The sequence below is a fragment of the Oncorhynchus keta genome, chromosome 30, assembly GCF_023373465.1.
Source record: "Oncorhynchus keta strain PuntledgeMale-10-30-2019 chromosome 30, Oket_V2, whole genome shotgun sequence".
NCBI classification, from domain to species: Eukaryota; Metazoa; Chordata; class Actinopteri; order Salmoniformes; family Salmonidae; genus Oncorhynchus; species Oncorhynchus keta.
The window spans coordinates 17,051,823-17,071,334 of record NC_068450.1 but is presented as its reverse complement, the minus strand read 5'-3'; the positions used below and the strand labels follow the sequence as shown (position 1 = coordinate 17,071,334).

Below are 19,512 nucleotides of genomic sequence, written 5' to 3'. Positions count from 1 at the left end.
GCTTATCAATCTAATAACTCATTCAAACAGGCATCACTGCTCACTCACGCTTATCAATCTAATAATCTACTAACTCATTCAAACAGGCATCACTGCTCACTCACGCTTATCAATCTAATAATCTACTAACTCATTCAAACAGGCTACACTGCTCACTCACGCTTATCAATCTAATAATCTACTAACTCATTCAAACAGGCTACACTGCTCACTCACGCTTATCAATCTAATAACTCATTCAAACAGGCATCACTGCTCACTCACGCTTATCAATCTAATAATCTACTAACTCATTCAAACAGGCTACACTGCTCACTCACGCTTATCAATCTAATAATCTACTAACTCATTCAAACAGGCATCACTGCTCACTCACGCTTATCAATCTAATATTCTACTAACTCATTCAAACAGGCATCACTGCTCACTCACGCTTATCAATCTAATAACTCATTCAAACAGGCTACACTGCTCACTCACGCATATCAATCTAATAATCTACTAACTCATTCAAACAGGCATCACTGCTCACTCACGCTTATCAATCTAATAATCTACTAACTCATTCAAACAGGCATCACTGCTCACTCACGCTTATCAATCTAATAATCTACTAACTCATTCAAACAGGCATCACTGCTCACTCACGCTTATCAATCTAATAATCTACTAACTCATTCAAACAGGCATCACTGCTCACTCACGCATATCAATCTAATAATCTACTAACTCATTCAAACAGGCATCACTGCTCACTCACGCTTATCAATCTAATAATCTACTAACTCATTCAAACAGGCATCACTGCTCACTCACGCTTATCAATCTAATATTCTACTAACTCATTCAAACAGGCATCACTGCTCACTCACGCTTATCAATCTAATAATCTACTAACTCATTCAAACAGGCATCACTGCTCACTCACGCTTATCAATCTAATAATCTACTAACTCATTCAAACAGGCATCACTGCTCACTCACGCTTATCAATCTAATAATCTACTAACTCATTCAAACAGGCATCACTGCTCACTCACGCTTATCAATCTAATAATCTACTTACTCATTCAAACAGGCTACACTGCTCACTCACGCTTATCAATCTAATATTCTACTAACTCATTCAAACAGGCATCACTGCTCACTCACGCTTATCAATCTAATAACTCTCATTCAAACAGGCTACACTGCTCACTCACGCATATCAATCTAATAATCTACTAACTCATTCAAACAGGCATCACTGCTCACTCACGCTTATCAATCTAATATTCTACTAACTCATTCAAACAGGCATCACTGCTCACTCACGCTTATCAATCTAATATTCTACTAACTCATTCAAACAGGCGTCACTGCTCACTCACGCTTATCAATCTAATAATCTACTAACTCATTCAAACAGGCATCACTGCACACTCACGTTTATCAATCTAATAATCTACTAACTCATTCAAACAGGCATCACTGCTCACTCACGCTTATCAATCTAATAATCTACTAACTCATTCAAACAGGCATCACTGCTCACTCACGCATATCAATCTAATAATCTACTAACTCATTCAAACAGGCATCACTGCTCACTCACGCATATCAATCTAATAACTCATTCAAACAGGCATCACTGCTCACTCACGCTTATCAATCTAATAATCTACTAACTCATTCAAACAGGCATCACTGCTCACTCACGCATATCAATCTAATAACTCATTCAAACAGGCATCACTGCTCACTCACGCTTATCAATCTAATAATCTACTAACTCATTCAAACAGGCATCACTGCTCACTCACGCTTATCAATCTAATAATCTACTAACTCATTCAAACAGGCATCACTGCTCACTCACGCTTATCAATCTAATAATCTACTAACTCATTCAAACAGGCTACACTGCTCACTCACGCTTATCAATCTAATAATCTACTAACTCATTCAAACAGGCATCACTGCTCACTCACGCTTATCAATCTAATATTCTACTAACTCATTCAAACAGGCGTCACTGCTCACTCACGCTTATCAATCTAATAATCTACTAAATCATTCAAACAGGCATCACTGCTCACTCACGCTTATCAATCTAATAATCTACTAACTCATTCAAACAGGCGTCACTGCTCACTCACGCATATCAATCTAATAATCTACTAACTCATTCAAACAGGCATCACTGCTCACTCACGCATATCAATCTAATAATCTACTAACTCATTCAAACAGGCATCACTGCTCACTCACGCTTATCAATCTAATAATCTACTAACTCATTCAAACAGGCATCACTGCTCACTCACGCATATCAATCTAATAATCTACTAACTCATTCAAACAGGCGTCACTGCTCACTCACGCTTATCAATCTAATAATCTACTAACTCATTCAAACAGGCTACACTGCTCACTCACGCTTATCAATCTAATATTCTACTTACTCATTCAAACAGGCTACACTGCTCACTCACGCTTATCAATCTAATATTCTACTAACTCATTCAAACAGGCGTCACTGCTCACTCACGCTTATCAATCTAATAACTCATTCAAACAGGCTACACTGCTCACTCACGCATATCAATCTAATAATCTACTAACTCATTCAAACAGGCTACACTGCTCACTCACGCATATCAATCTAATAATCTACTAACTCATTCAAACAGGCATCACTGCTCACTCACGCTTATCAATCTAATATTCTACTAACTCATTCAAACAGGCGTCACTGCTCACTCACGCTTATCAATCTAATAACTCATTCAAACAGGCTACACTGCTCACTCACGCATATCAATCTAATAATCTACTAACTCATTCAAACAGGCATCACTGCTCACTCACGCATATCAATCTAATAACTCATTCAAACAGGCATCACTGCTCACTCACGCTTATCAATCTAATAATCTACTAACTCATTCAAACAGGCATCACTGCTCACTCACGCTTATCAATCTAATAATCTACTAACTCATTCAAACAGGCATCACTGCTCACTCACGCTTATCAATCTAATAATCTACTAACTCATTCAAACAGGCATCACTGCTCACTCACGCATATCAATCTAATAACTCATTCAAACAGGCATCACTGCTCACTCACGCTTATCAATCTAATAATCTACTAACTCATTCAAACAGGCATCACTGCTCACTCACGCATATCAATCTAATAACTCATTCAAACAGGCATCACTGCTCACTCACGCTTATCAATCTAATAATCTACTAACTCATTCAAACAGGCATCACTGCTCACTCACGCTTATCAATCTAATAATCTACTAACTCATTCAAACAGGCATCACTGCTCACTCACGCTTATCAATCTAATAATCTACTAACTCATTCAAACAGGCTACACTGCTCACTCACGCTTATCAATCTAATAATCTACTAACTCATTCAAACAGGCATCACTGCTCACTCACGCTTATCAATCTAATATTCTACTAACTCATTCAAACAGGCGTCACTGCTCACTCACGCTTATCAATCTAATAATCTACTAAATCATTCAAACAGGCATCACTGCTCACTCACGCTTATCAATCTAATAATCTACTAACTCATTCAAACAGGCGTCACTGCTCACTCACGCATATCAATCTAATAATCTACTAACTCATTCAAACAGGCATCACTGCTCACTCACGCATATCAATCTAATAATCTACTAACTCATTCAAACAGGCGTCACTGCTCACTCACGCTTATCAATCTAATAATCTACTAACTCATTCAAACAGGCTACACTGCTCACTCACGCTTATCAATCTAATATTCTACTAACTCATTCAAACAGGCTACACTGCTCACTCACGCTTATCAATCTAATATTCTACTAACTCATTCAAACAGGCGTCACTGCTCACTCACGCTTATCAATCTAATAACTCATTCAAACAGGCTACACTGCTCACTCACGCATATCAATCTAATAATCTACTAACTCATTCAAACAGGCTACACTGCTCACTCACGCATATCAATCTAATAATCTACTAACTCATTCAAACAGGCATCACTGCTCACTCACGCTTATCAATCTAATATTCTACTAACTCATTCAAACAGGCGTCACTGCTCACTCACGCTTATCAATCTAATAACTCATTCAAACAGGCTACACTGCTCACTCACGCATATCAATCTAATAATCTACTAACTCATTCAAACAGGCATCACTGCTCACTCACGCTTATCAATCTAATATTCTACTAACTCATTCAAACAGGCGTCACTGCTCACTCACGCTTATCAATCTAATAACTCATTCAAACAGGCTACACTGCTCACTCACGCTTATCAATCTAATAATCTACTAACTCATTCAAACAGGCGTCACTGCTCACTCACGCTTATCAATCTAATAACTCATTCAAACAGGCATCACTGCTCACTCACGCATATCAATCTAATAATCTACTAACTCATTCAAACAGGCATCACTGCTCACTCACGCTTATCAATCTAATAATCTACTAACTCATTCAAACAGGCATCACTGCTCACTCACGCATATCAATCTAATAATCTACTAACTCATTCAAACAGGCATCACTGTGCACTAATTCTTATCAATCTAATAATCTACTAACTCATTCAAACAGGCATCACTGCTCACTCACGCTTATCAATCTAATATTCTACTAACTCATTCAAACAGGCGTCACTGCTCACTCACGCTTATCAATCTAATAATCTACTAACTCATTCAAACAGGCATCACTGCTCACTCACGCTTATCAATCTAATATTCTACTAACTCATTCAAACAGGCATCACTGCTCACTCACGCTTATCAATCTAATAATCTACTAACTCATTCAAACAGGCATCACTGCTCACTCACGCTTATCAATCTAATAATCTACTAACTCATTCAAACAGGCATCACTGTGCACTAATTCTTATCAATCTAATAATCTACTAACTCATTCAAACAGGCATCACTGCTCACTCACGCTTATCAATCTAATAATCTACTAACTCATTCAAACAGGCATCACTGCTCACTCACGCATATCAATCTAATAATCTACTAACTCATTCAAACAGGCATCACTGCTCACTCACGCATATCAATCTAATAATCTACTAACTCATTCAAACAGGCATCACTGTGCACTAATTCTTATCAATCTAATAATCTACTAACTCATTCAAACAGGCATCACTGCTCACTCACGCTTATCAATCTAATATTCTACTAACTCATTCAAACAGGCGTCACTGCTCACTCACGCTTATCAATCTAATAATCTACTAACTCATTCAAACAGGCATCACTGCTCACTCACGCTTATCAATCTAATATTCTACTAACTCATTCAAACAGGCATCACTGCTCACTCACGCTTATCAATCTAATAATCTACTAACTCATTCAAACAGGCATCACTGCTCACTCACGCTTATCAATCTAATAATCTACTAACTCATTCAAACAGGCATCACTGTGCACTAATTCTTATCAATCTAATAATCTACTAACTCATTCAAACAGGCATCACTGTGCACTAATTCTTATCAATCTAATAATCTACTAACTCATTCAAACAGGCATCACTGCTCACTCACGCTTATCAATCTAATAATCTACTAACTCATTCAAACAGGCATCACTGCTCACTCACGCTTATCAATCTAATAACTCATTCAAACAGGCATCACTGCTCACTCACGCATATCAATCTAATAATCTACTAACTCATTCAAACAGGCATCACTGCTCACTCACGCTTATCAATCTAATAATCTACTAACTCATTCAAACAGGCATCACTGCTCACTCACGCTTATCAATCTAATAATCTACTAACTCATTCAAACAGGCATCACTGCTCACTCACGCTTATCAATCTAATAATCTACTAACTCACACCAAGTTTCCCCCTGTCAATTTCAGACTATAGGCAAACACTCTAACGACTTTAGGAGCACAAACAAACAATGTTCTTGTCACTGTGTTTCAGACACAAGGAAGTGGATGGCGGAAAATGTTCTACTTTTAAACTCAGACAAAACAGAGATGCTTGTTCTAGGTCCCAAGAAACAAAGAGATCTTCTGTTGAATCTGACAATTCATCTTGATGGTTGTACAGTCGTCTCAAATAAAACTGTGAAGGATCTTGGCGTTACTCTGGACCCTGATCTCTCTTTTGACAAACATATCAAGACTGTTTCAAGGAGAGCTTTTTTCCCATCTTCATAACATTGCAAACATCAGAAACTTTATGTCCAAAAATGATGCAGAAAAATGTATGCATGCTTTTGTTACTTCTAGGTTAGACAACTGCAATGCTCTACTTTCCGGCTACCCGGATAAAGCACTAAATAAACTTCAGTTAGGGCTAAACAAGGCTGCTAGAATCCTGACTAGAACTAAAAAATGTGATCATATTACTCTACACTGGCTTCCTGTTAAGGCTAGAGCTGATATCAAGGTTTTACTGCTAACCAACAAAGCATTACATGGGCTATGTTTCCGATATTGTTCCTAGAATTTCTAAGCAAACAGCTGAAGGCAGAGCTTTCTCCTATAGAGCTCCATTTTTATGGAGTGGTCTGCCTATTCATGTGAAAGACGCAGACTCGGTCTCAACCTTTCATCTCTTCAGTAGGTCCTATGATTGAGTGTAGTCTGGCTCAAACCCTATTACAGACTCAGCGTCACTGGCTTACTGGTGCTCTTCCATGCCGTCCCTAGGAGGGGTGCGCCACTTGAGTGGGTTGAGTCACTGACTTGATCTTCCTGTCCGGGTTGGCGCCCCCCCTTGGGTTGTGCCGTGGGAGAGATCTCTGTGGGCTATACTCTGTCTCAGGATAGTAAGTTGGTGATTGAAGATATCCCTCTAGTGGTGTGGGGGATGTGCTTTGGCAAAGTGGGTGGAGTTATATCCTGCCTGGTTGGCCCTCTCCAGGGGTATCGCCGGACGGGGCCACAGTGTCTCTTGATCCCTCCTGTCTCAGCCTCCAGTATTTATGCTGCAATAGTTTGTGTCGGGGGCTAGGGTCAGTCTGTTATATCTGGAGTATTTCACCTGTCTTATCCGGTGTCCTGTGTGAATTTAAGTATGTACACTCTCTCGCTCACTCCCCCTCTCCCTCGATGACTCCTTGTTTTCCCCAGTCCAACTGGTCGTGCTGCTGCTCCAGTTTCAACTGTTCTGCTTGCGCCTATGGAACCCTGACCTGTTCACAGGACGTGCTACCTGTCCCAGGCCTGCTGTTTTCAACTCTCTAGAAACAACAGGAGCGGTAGAGATACTCTGAATGATCGGCTATGAAAAGCCAACTGACATTTACTCCTGAGGTGCTGACTTGTTGCACCCTCTACAACCACTGTGATTATTGTTATTTGACTGCTGGTCATCTATGAACATTTGAACATCTTGGCCATGTTATGTTATAATCTCCACCCGGCACAGCCAGAAGAGGACTGGCCACCCCTCATAGCCTGGTTCCTCTCTAGGTTAGGGTGGCAGGGTAGCCTAATGGTTAGAGCATTTAGCTAGGAACCAAAAGGTTGCAAGTTCAAACCCCCGAGCTGACAAGGTACAAATCTGTAATTTTGCCCCTGAACAGGCAGTTAACCCACTGTTCCTAGGCCATCATTGAATATAAGAATTTGTTCTTAACTGACTTGCCTAGTTAAATAAGGGTAATACAAATAAAAAAGGTTTCTTCCTAGGTTCTGGCCTTTCTAGGGAGTTTTTCCTACGCCTGCATTGCTTGGGGTTTTAGGCTGGCTTTCTGTGACATCAGCTGATGTAAGAAGGGCTTTATAAATACATTTGATTGATTGACTGAAAGAATGAGATGAGACCTGGGGTTGAGTCCCTGTCAGTCACTGAATGAGAAGAGATCCGGGGTTGAATCCCTGTCAGTCACTGAATGAGAAGAGACCTGGGGTTGAGTCCCTGTCAGTCACTGAATGAGAAGAGATCCGGGGTTGAGTCCCTGTCAGTCACTGAATGAGAAGAGACCTGGGGTTGAGTCCCTGTCAGTCACTGAATGAGAAGAGATCCGGGGTTGAGTCCCTGTCAGCCACTGAATGAGAAGAGACCTGGGGTTGAGTCCCTGTCAGTCACTGAATGAGAAGAGACCTGGGGTTGAGTCCCTGTCAGTCACTGAATGAGAAGAGACCTGGGGTTGAGTCCCTGTCAGCCACTGAATGAGAAGAGATCCGGGGTTGAGTCCCTGTCATTCACTGAATGAGAAGAGACCTGGGGTTGAGTCCCTGTCAGCCACTGAATGAGATGAGACCTGGGGTTGAGTCCCTGTCAGCCACTGAATGAGATGAGACCTGGGGTTGAGTCCCTGTCAGTCACTGAACGAGAAGAGACCTGGGGTTGAGTCCCTGTCAGTCACTGAATGAGAAGAGATCCGGGGTTGAGTCCCTGTCAGCCACTGAATGAGAAGAGACCTGGGGTTGAGTCCCTGTCAGCCACTGAATGAGAAGAGATCCGGGGTTGAGTCCCTGTCAGTCACTGAATGAGAAGAGACCTGGGGTTGAGTCCCTGTCAGCCACTGAATGAGATGAGACCTGGGGTTGAGTCCCTGTCAGCCACTGAATGAGATGAGACCTGGGGTTGAGTCCCTGTCAGTCACTGAACGAGAAGAGACCTGGGGTTGAGTCCCTGTCAGCCACTGAATGAGATGAGACCTGGGGTTGAGTCCCTGTCAGTCACTGAACGAGAAGAGACCTGGGGTTGAGTCCCTGTCAGTCACTGAACGAGAAGAGACCTGGGGTTGAGTCCCTGTCAGTCACTGAATGAGAAGAGATCCGGGGTTGAGTCCCTGTCAGTCACTGAACGAGAAGCGACCTGGGGTTGAGTCCCTGTCAGTCACTGAATGAGAAGAGACCTGGGGTTGAGTCCCTGACAGCCACTGAACGAGAAGAGACCTGGGGTTGAGTCCCTGTCAGTCACTGAATGACAAGAGACCTGGGGTTGAGTCCCTGTCAGTCACTGAATGAGAAGAGACCTGGGGTTGAGTCCCTGTCAGTCACTGAATGAGAAGAGACCTGGGGTTGAGTCCCTTGCAGCTACTGAACGAGAAGAGACCTGGGGTTGAGTCCCTGTCAGTCTGCCCTGTGAATTTGCTACAACATTCTGCTGAGTAGCCTCGGCAAAATTGGTGCATAATGGCAACTATTAATGACTTTACCCATGGTGCTTTACTAGGGGTAGTATTTCCCCCTCATGGCCTCCTAACAACTACAGGCTATGTGAGCACACTAAATAAAACAAATGAACGTGGGATCCTGGGGACCGGGAGCTGTGTGTGTATGTCCTATGTCAAGCTGATGTCCCATGTCACTGATCTGGGTTTAATCTGATCGTCACGGGTCTCAGGTATGTGTAATTTTAACTGACTTGTCCGGAATGGCCCGTGCATTTCCGAACGTCACTGCTGCAGTAGAGAGAGAGAGAGAATAATTTATAGTGCTGCTGCTGCTCTTGCTTTGAAGAGGAGCGTAGGACGTGTAGCTTGCTGCTGGCCAATCACGAGTCATCAAGGCGGCAATAGGCTACAGACATAGATCCTTGCTCCTTGTGTGGCAAGAGTTAGGAGATATCTAATCAATGGAAGAAGGGTTTAAAATGATGGAATTAAAAGTTAAAAGGAAAAGGATAGTCTACAATGCACAAGAGCCAACAGGGAGGCTGCTACTTAATATTCTGAATGGAGTTGTTGTTATTTGTAACTGTAGGATGTGAAAGCACATGCATTTCAGCCTCAATTAGCCTAGCTAGCTAACGTTAGCTAACTTAACTAGCTTCTCGTTCCGGTTTCATGCAGTCAAGACAGGTACTACATAATCATATTTGATGATAAATAACTTAGCTATGGCAGTTATTAGTCTACTATAGCGTGAGTCGGCTTGGTGCCTCTCCCTCCCTCCTCTCTGCTCCCCATGTCACTCGCTCAGAGTACGATCCCTCCCATCGCCTGCTAGAGTGGCACCTCTCTCCCTCCTCTCTGCTCCCCATGTCACTCGCTCAGAGTACGATCCCTCCCATCGCCTGCTAGTGGTCCCTCTCCCTCCTCTCTGCTCCCCATGTCACTCGCTCAGAGTACGATCCCTCCCATCGCCTGCTAGTGGCACCTCTCTCCCTCCTCTCTGCTCCCCATGTCACTCGCTCAGAGTACGATCCCTCCCATCGCCTGCTAGTGGCACCTCTCTCCCTCCTCTCTGCTCCCCATGTCACTCGCTCAGAGTACGATCCCTCCCATCGCCTGCTAGTGGCACCTCTCTCCCTCCTCTCTGCTCCCCATGTCACTCGCTCAGAGTACGATCCCTCCCATCGCCTGCTAGTGGCACCTCTCTCCCTCCTCTCTGCTCCCCATGTCACTCGCTCAGAGTACGATCCCTCCCATCGCCTGCTAGTGGCACCTCTCTCCCTCCTCTCTGCTCCCCATGTCACTCGCTCAGAGTACGATCCCTCCCATCGCCTGCTAGTGGCACCTCTCTCCCTCCTCCCTGCTCCCCATGTCACTCGCTCAGAGTACGATCCCTCCCATCGCCTGCTCGTGGTCCCTCTCCCTCCTCTCATGCTTTATCAGCTCTGGTTAATAAAGTAGTTTCAAAAAAATAATTTTCTGCTGCTTCCCTCACTGGGATCGGATCGGTTCTGGATCCGACCAGGTTTATTCACAACGTGTCTAGTGGCCCTCGTGTCCGTTCGGAACGGGTCTCTATATTTAAAAAAATGTTTTATGCATATCGGGTCCGGGTGGGAAAGCCCCAGGTCCATTTCAGATCGTGGCCAACTTTTTTGACCCATGAAGATCTCTATTACATAGGCTATAAATAAATAATCACTGATCTGACGTGACTTGGTTGGTAGCCTAGCATAATATCTCCTTGCTATCGCCTATGTCTTCAAGGATGGGAGGAATGAAGAATATATAGGTTATCCCACAACAGGGCATCATCTCAGTTATGGTGCTAATTTAGGCAGCCGCTGGTGGACCTTATAGAGGCTTGTGGCTAGACCTGTTAGGTTAGAATAATGGACCGTATTATTGCGGTTTCAGACGGGGCTTTAGCCAAACCCCTGTCCCCCTGCCCCCGGCTATGCAAAGTACATGACAAGGGTTTAGAGGGAGCCCATGAAGCGATATTCTTCTCCACGCAATCCATAGCTTACATTCACAAGATAATACACGTAAGGCCTATGAGGTTACTGCACTGGAATGGTACATAAAACACCATACCATCACACACAGAGTTAACCTTTCATTCTGACATGTAGGCTGCTGGCCTCGCTGTTCTCTCTAAAATACTATACAAGGTGTTGGCATACGCAGGAGATTACGCAGGAGATTGAGGATATTAGCATATTCAAAAGGGCACCATGACAGGGACTGATGACAGGGTCTCTTCACATTCTGACAATGCACCATGGCCAATAAAACGGTATTGATTTGGGGATACCGTGTGTGTGTGTATGTGCGCGCAGTGCAGTGACCCATGTGTGAACGATAGAGACACCCCCCTTCTACCACACACACACACACATCTCTACCTATGTATGTAGCCACACTTACTTGGATGAAATACCTCATCCAGTCTGTGTGATTCCTCCCGAAAAGACCCCATCTGTGGCACAACCTTTTCCAGGTCCTAATAATTATAAGAATATGGTTATTATGTGCTAAAACAGCAAGGAGTTCCTTCTTACTAAAGCCAATTCTAAAGTATAGATTCACCAGTCTTCTAACTCAGGCATTTCAACGGTGGGGAGCAGACAGAACGGGACAGGAGACATGCAGTTACCCCATACTTTAATCTTCAAATATACCTGTGACTTCATTTAAAAATGTTGACTTTATTCTACAAATATTCCCTACAGTAGAATGATTTTTGTTCAAAATGTGTGGTTAAGAACCAAAACACAATGACATTATATATGCAGTGCTGCTCTTTGTTTCTATTCAATAAATTAGGCCGACACACAGGGGCGTCATGCACAATCTGAGGGGCCACAAAGTACATGAGGGGCACAAAGTACATGAGGATGGCTGGTAGGTGGTCCAGAGGGGGTTATGCCCAGTCTGTAAATTGGAGAGTTTTGAATTTTTCAAACACTTGAAACAGCCTTATCCTGTAATCTAGAGCCATAGTCATTATACTTAGTTATATGTAAGTTATATGTAAAAAATGTAAATAAAAAAATATATGTTTATTTTTCGGACTATCTAAACATATCTCTTGAGCTCTCAGTAATAATACTGGGACGTCTAGTTTTCCTTCACAGAAAATAATGCAACACATTCAGCAGAAAATAGCTTTGCTTTCATCAGATGACAACAGAAGTGCAACTCTATTTGGCTGGCAGACACAAGTAAATGAGCTTACAATGAAAAAAGCCATGTCTTTTCTGCAAAAACGATGCATGGCCATCATATTTATGTTTATCACAGAAAGAATGTAGCTAGCGACATTTCCTAATGTTTTGTTTAAAGTTAATCTTACATTATACCAGAGAAAAGGAGGTTGGTTACGCAGAGAAAAGTACCAGAGAAAATAGGCTACACATCAGTCGGAGCGCTGTCTGCTGACAGAATGCCAGTTCCTGAATTCTCATCCGTGTAGGTGGAAGAAGGTGAGGACCAATGTGCAGCGTGGTACGTGTTCATCTTTTTAATAAAGTAAACTGAACACTGAATAACAAAACAAAAGGAACAGTTCTGTATGGTGTAGACACACAAAGACTGAAAACAACCACCCACAAAACACAATGGAAAACAGGCTACCTAAATATGGTTCTCAATCAGGGAAAATGATTGACAGCTGCCTCTGATTGAGAACCATACCAGGCCAAACACAGAAATAGAAAATCATAGAAAAACTAACATAGACAACCCACCCAGCTCATGCCCTGACCATACTAAAACAAAAGACAAAACAAAGGAACTAAGGTCAGAACATGACAATTAGTCTGATGCCAAGCTAAAATTACAATAAGAAGCATTTTACATCTGTGTTTACAAAACACAGCAACATATTTCTTATGCGTTTAATCTTTTTTTCCTGCATTAATGAGACCCCTGAGTTTAACTTGCTAAGTGGCTGAACTAATCTGAATTAATATGGTGACTTGATATTGTGTTAGCTTTGTGCCATGTTGGCAAAGTCAAAGCTCTTTAGATGAGTTATTTGTACAGCTGCCACCATCTTGATTTCCTTGCATTTTTTCCCCCCTCCCCTCATCTCCGAGCAGAGCACAGGCCCGTTGCCCTAGCGACTACACACAGACAGTGTATAGCCTACACATGCTGCTCCTGTCCTCATGCTGCTCCTGTCCTCATGCTGTTCTTCCTTCAGACAAGCATGTTCATTTGCACAATGTCTCTCGTTCACATTCGCTTGTAAATGTCCAAACTCACCAAAAATGACATTCAGTAGCTCCTACCTATACATGTAAACTCAGCAAAAAAAGAAACGTAATCTCACTGTCAACTGCGTTTAGTTTCAGCAAATTTAACATGTGGAAATATTTGTATGAACATAAGATTCAACAACAGACATAAACTGAACAAGTTCCACAGACATGTGATTAACAGAAATGGAATAATGTCTCCCTGAACAAAGGGGGGTCAAAATTAAAAGTAGCAGTCAGTATCTGGTGTGGCCACCAGCTGCATTAAGTACTGCAGTGCATCTCCTCCTGCACTAGATTTGCCAGTTCTTTCTGTGAGATGTTACCCCACTCTTCCACCAAGGCACATGCAAGTTCCCAGACATTTCTGGGGGGAATGGCCTTAGCCCTCACCCTCCGATTCAACAGGTCTCAGACGTGCTCAATGGAATTGAGATCCGGGCTCTTCACTGGCCACGGCAGAACACTGACATTCCTGTCTTGCGGGAAATCACGCACAGAACGAGCAGTATGGCTGGTGGCATTGTCATGCTGGAGGGTCATGTCAGGATGAGCCTGCAGGAAAGGTACTACATGAGGGAGGATATCTTCCCTGTAACGCACAGCGTTGAGATTGCCTGCAATGACAACAACCTCAGTCCGATGATGCTGTGACACACCGCCCCAGACCATGACGGACCTTACACCTTCAAATCGATCCCGCTCCAGAGTACAGGCCTTGGTTTAACGCTCATTCTTTCGACGATAAACGCTAATTCGACCATCACCCCTGGTGAGACAAAACTGCATCTCGTGAGTGAAGATCACTCTTTGCCAGTCCTGTATGGTCCAGCAATGGTGGGTTTGTGCTCATTGTTGCCGGTTATTTCTGGTGAGGACCTGCCTTACAGTAGGCCTACAGGCCCTCAGTCCAGCCTCTCTCAGCCTATTGCGGACAGTCTGAGCACTGATGGAGGGATTGTGCATTCCTGGTGTAACTCGGCAGTTGTTGTTGCCATCCTGTACATGTCCCGTAGGTGTGATGTTCGGATGTACCGATCCTGTGCAGTTGTTGTTACACGTGGTCTGTCACTGCGAGGACGATCAGCTGTCCGTCCTGTCTCCCTATAGCGCTGTCTTAGGCATCTCAAAGTACAAACATTGCAATTTATTGCTCTTGCCACATCTGCAGTCCTCATGCCTCCTTGCAGCATGCCTAAGGCACATTCATGCAGATGAGCTGGGACCTCGGGCATCTTTCTTTTGGTGTTTTTCAGAGTCAGTAGAAAGGCCTCTTTAGTGTCCTAAGCTTTCATAACTTTGACCTTAATTGCCTACCGTCTGCAAGCTGTTAGTGTCTTAAAAAACGTTCCACTGGTGCATGTTCATTAACTGTGTATGGTTCATTGAACAAGCATGAGAAACAGTGTTTAAACCCTTTACAATGAAGATCTGTGAAGTTATTTGGATTTGTACTAATTATCTTTGAAAGACAGGGTCCTGAAAAAGGGCCGTTTCTTTTTTTGCTGTTTTTATAACTTTATGAGCTAGATTGCCTGTCTTTGCAATTTGTTCATTTTTGTTTGTGCTCATTAGCATATGTAGTTAGCAGCCTCCGTTGAAATGCGCTATTACTTGTGCTTATTTTATTAGCATTCTGGTAGACACCCAATGCGATTTCTTTCCTCTTTTAGCACCCCCTTGTGTACTAAACCGGTAATAGCATATATCTTGGTATGAGAGAAGGACAGTATGACGACATACTGGATACAGCCCAACCCTAATGTATGGTTCGAGGATTACACTGGGAGTGTAAGGTTCCAGTATATGGTGAGAGAATGGAACATACTTCTCTAACACAATAAGATCCCATTCCTAAATGAGTAAATGTCCAGGGTTATAATAGTGAACTAGGTCTAGTAGAACCACAGCCGGCTGGGGCATAGATCACACTCATCAAGAGATGACTGTTGAAATGGAAAGAACTGGGATGATATTTCAACATTGTGCGGTTGATAGTCTAAAATACGCTCTCAATTAGGTTAATTTTTCCTGCCACGTCCTTTATAGGCTAAATTTATAAGGCTTTGCTGTGTCATAGTCTATTATCAGGCGTCTCTACAGCGTTGTTGGAGGGTCTCATGTTAGCCTACAGTGTTGTTGCATTGATGACATTTAATGGAACAAAACACTTTACTCGCATCTTCGGCTTTATAAACAACTAACTGCTTGGTACCATTTGTTTCTACAGCGTCGTATATAGATGTACCTATTGTTGATTTGCTATGATAGCTTAACATTTTTAAAGTGGCCTAAATAAAAAGAAGTCATTGTATCACGAATTATATCATAGCTAACGATATGTCCGACACGACTTTCTCCCTTTCACATTCAATAGTGGCAATTTATATAAAAAAGTATTGTTGGATACAATGCTTCCGGAGTAACAGACCACTGCGTGCTCGCTACAACAAGACAATGATGGAATAATACAACACCTGCACAGGGCCACAGCCCAAGAACAACGATGTCGGGTTGCAATTGTCCAACAGTCCGCAACTTCGAGTTAGGCAATGTTCACAGACATATGGTGCTCAATAAAATAATATCACCTACCTTAAGAGAAATGATATCCCTTATCAACAGACAGTCAAGCTCCTCTTCAAAAAAAACTATTCGGCGTGATCTATATTGCTAATTTCTTGTCCTTTTTTTACCGCACTGAACGACCACCTCGTCTTAAAACTCAGTGCGTATCTCTCCGTTGTGTGGGAACCGTGACGTCATCCCGATGGTGGTGCGAGGGGTTTGCGTAGGGAAAGCACATTTCACTGGTTGACTGTGGTGAATTGTCGTTGTTTCACAGACCAATCAGGGCGAAGAGCGGTGAGAGTTTCGTGAATGGGACTCATGTAAAGTGGTGACCACTGATCATCTGACTTGCTTGGTCATTCATTATACATCACAGAAAGATGTGACGAAATACACAGAAATAACACAGTGAATGTGTCTTATAAATTGAGCAAGCCATACTTATCCTTATCTAGCTTCTTTGATTGATTCATATTTATATATTTGTAACTGTATAAAAATTTCAATTTAACTAATACAGAGTCAACAAAACTTATACAACTCTACAAAAAAAACAGACGTGAAATTGTGTTTATACAGCATAAATAGACTGAAGATAAAACTAGTGCTTTTTAGGCTTCCACGTCATAGGTCATGGCCCCTCACACACATAATACTGTATCCATTAATGACATGATATCATGATTGTGTGAATGGGTTTGATATAATGAACAACAGAGTGGCCTTATTCCCTGGTGTGGGACACAGAACATTTCCATGACAGATGCAACTCCTTCTTCCACCAGCAGAGGTCAGTCTTCACTCACTTACTCTCCTCAGCTCCTGTACCAGTATTTTCTCTTGTGCCTAGCCCCTAGCACAATCTCTACTCTAGCTCCATAACCCCTAGCATTATATTTACTCTAGTTCCTAGCCCCTACCACTATCTCTACTCTAGCTCCTAACCCCCAGCACTATCTCTACTCTAGCTCCTATCCCCCAGCACTATATCTACTCTAGCCCCTAACCGTTTGCACTATCTCTACTCTAGCCCCTAGCACTGTCTACTCTAGTTCCTAACCCCTCACACTATCTCTACTCTAGCTCCTAGTCCCTAGCACTATTTCTACTCTAGCTACTAACCCCTAGGTTCCTAACCCCTAGCACTATAATTACTCTAGCTCCTAGCAGTACTGTATCTATACTCTAGTTCCTAGTCCCTAGCACTATCTCTACTCTAGCACTGTCTCTACTCTAGCTCAAATCAAATCAAATGTATTTATATAGCCCTTCGTACATCAGCTGATATCTCAAAGTGCTGTACAGAAACCCAGCCTAAAACCCCAAACAGCAAGCAATGCAGGTGTAGAAGCATGGTGGCTAGGAAAAACTCCCTAGAAAGGCCAAAACCTAGGAAGAAACCTAGAGAGGAACCAGGCTATGTGGGGTGGCCAGTCCTCTTCTGGCTGTGCCGGGTGGAGATTATAACAGAACATGGCCAAGATGTTCAAATGTTCATAAATGACCAGCATGGTCGAATAATAATAAGGCAGAACAGTTGAAACTGGAGCAGCAGCACGGCCAGGTGGACTGGGGACAGCAAGGAGTCATCATGTCAGGTAGTCCTGGGGCATGGTCCTAGGGCTCAGGTCCTCCGAGAGAGAGAAAGAAAGAGATAATTAGAGAGAGTACATGTGGGGTGGCCAGTCCTCTTCTGGCTGTGCCGGGTGGAGATTATAACAGAACATGGCCAAGATGTTCAAATGTTCATAAATGACCAGCATGGTCGAATAATAATGAGGCAGAAGAGTTGAAACTGGAGCAGCAGCACGGCCAGGTGGACTGGGGACAGCAAGGAGTCATCATGTCAGGTAGTCCTGGGGCATGGTCCTAGGGCTCAGGTCCTCCGAGAGAGAGAAAGAAAGAGAGAAGGAGAGAATTAGAGAACGCAAACATAGATTCACACAGGACACCGAATAGGACAGGAGAAGTACTCCAGATATAACAAACTGACCCTAGCCCCCCGACACATAAACTACTGCAGCATAAATACTGGAGGCTGAGACAGGAGGGGTCAGCTCCTAGCACTATCTCTACTCTAACTCCTAGGCCCTAGCTCACTCTCTACTCTAGCTCCTAGCCTCTAGCACTATCTCTACTCTAGCTCCTAGCCTCTAGCACTATCTCTACTCTAGCTACTAGCCTCTAGCACAATCTCCACTCTAGCCCCTCAAAATATTACTATTCTAGCCCCAAGCGTTACACTCAAGCCCCTAACCCCTAGCTCTGTCTCTATTCTAGCCCTGAGCACTATCTCTACTCTAGTGCCAACCCCTAGCACTATCTCTACTCTAGCTCCTAACCCCTAGCACTATCTCTACTCTATCTCCTAGCCCCTAGAACTCTCTACTCTAGCTACTAGCAATACCTCTACTCTAGCCCCTAACCCCAAGCACTATCTCTACACTAGCTCCTAACCCCCAGCACTATGTCTACTCTAGCTCCTAACCCCCAACACTATTTCGACACTAGCTCCTAACCCCCAGCACTATCTCTACTCTAGCTCCTAACCCCAAGCAATATCTCTACTCTAGCTCCTAACCCCTAGCACTATGTCTACTCTAGCTCCTACACTATCTCTACACTAGCTCCTAGCACTATCTCTACACTAGCTCCTAGCCCCTATCCCTATCTCTACTCTAGGTCCTAGCTCATATCCCTATCTCTACTCTAGCACCTATCCCTATCTCTACTCTAGCTCCTATCCCTATCTCTACTCTAGCACCTATCCCTATCTCTACTCTGGCTCCTATCCCTATCTCTACTCTAGGCCCTAGCTCCTATCCCTATCTCTACTCTAGCTCCTATCCCTATCTCCTATCCCTATCTCTACTCTAGGCCCTAGCTCCTATCCCTATCTCTACTCTAGGCCCTAGCTCCTATCCCTATCTCTACTCTAGCTCCTATCCCTATCTCTACTCTAGCTCCTATCCATATCTCTACTCTAGCTCCTATCCCTATCTCTACTCTAGCACCTATCCCTATCTCTACTCTGGCTCCTATCCCTATCTCTACTCTAGGCCCTAGCTCCTATCCCTATCTCTACTCTAGGCCCGAGCTCCTATCCCTATCTCTACTCTAGCTCTATCCCTCTCTACTCTAGCTCCTATCCCTATCTCTACTCTAGCTCCTATCCCTATCTCTACTCTAGGCTCTATCCCTATCTCTACTCTAGCTCCTATCCCTATCTCTATCCTCTATCTCTATCCCTCTAGGCCCTAGCTCCTATCCCTATCTCTACTCTAGCTCCTATCCCTATCTCTACTCTAGCTCCTATCCCTATCTCTACTCTAGCTCCTATCCTCCTATATCTCTACTCTAGCTCCTATCCCTATCCCTCTAGCTCCTATCCCTATCTCTACTCTAGCTCCTATCCTATCTCTACTATCTCCTATCCCTATCTCCTACCTGGCTATCTCTACTCTGGCTCCTATCTATCCCTATCTCTACTCTAGCCCTAGCTCCTATCCCTATCTCTACTCTAGCTCTACTAT

General features: G+C 43.3%; 1 protein-coding gene across 1 annotated transcript in view; it reads right to left on the bottom strand.

Annotated features, from left to right (window-relative positions):
• The window catches only part of LOC118374649 (cysteine-rich and transmembrane domain-containing protein 1-like), a 28,283-nt gene extending 12,094 nt beyond the window's left edge, over positions 1-16,189 (bottom strand). Inside the window, exon 1 of the mRNA XM_035761110.1 lies at positions 16,004-16,189. The gene's annotated coding sequence lies outside the window, so the exon portion shown is untranslated. The remainder of the gene's footprint in view (positions 1-16,003) is intronic.
• Positions 16,190-19,512: the final 3,323 nt, after the last annotated feature.